The 393-nt window shown below is 61.8% G+C and overlaps 1 long non-coding RNA gene across 2 annotated transcripts in view; it reads right to left on the bottom strand.

Moving 5' to 3' along the window:
• Positions 1-387, bottom strand: part of LOC118451692 — a 6,169-nt gene extending 5,782 nt beyond the window's left edge. Inside the window, exon 1 of one of the 2 annotated variants that reach the window (XR_004841212.1) lies at positions 241-387. This is a non-coding gene — a long non-coding RNA (uncharacterized LOC118451692). The remainder of the gene's footprint in view (positions 1-240) is intronic. The other variant, XR_004841211.1, reaches the window with a different exon arrangement.
• Between the last annotated feature and the right edge of the window lie 6 nt (positions 388-393).

Genomic DNA, 393 nt, shown 5'->3' with positions numbered 1-393 from the left:
ATCCCATATTACGATAGAATACCCCTCGGGATCGATCGCCTTTCGGAGGATTGACCAGATCCCATATTACGATAGAATAACCGTCGGGATCGATCGATCAACACAAAACACACAGACATATACACACACACACCCCCCACCCGGCATGGCTGCCTCCCCTCACCCGGCTTCTCCTTCTACATCCCCCATACCCCAACCCCGCGGGAGCCCTTCCCGACGTAGGGGTGGATACACCCTTACCCACGCCTTACCGCGGCCCAGGGGTCTCACCCCGAGCTCACCGGGCCAGGGGACCGGACGATCTCCCCCGAAAAATCTCCTCTCGAGCTCCGGTCCGGCCTCCTCCGCCTCGCCTCCCTCGTACCGGGGCGGGGAGAACCGGGTCCAGCACCG

Source organism: Egretta garzetta, unplaced genomic scaffold, assembly GCF_000687185.1.
Source record: "Egretta garzetta isolate BGI_Z169 unplaced genomic scaffold, ASM68718v1 scaffold52, whole genome shotgun sequence".
Taxonomy (NCBI): Eukaryota; Metazoa; Chordata; class Aves; order Pelecaniformes; family Ardeidae; genus Egretta; species Egretta garzetta.
Note: the sequence above shows the minus strand (reverse complement) of the source record. Positions and strands in the feature narration are given on the sequence as shown.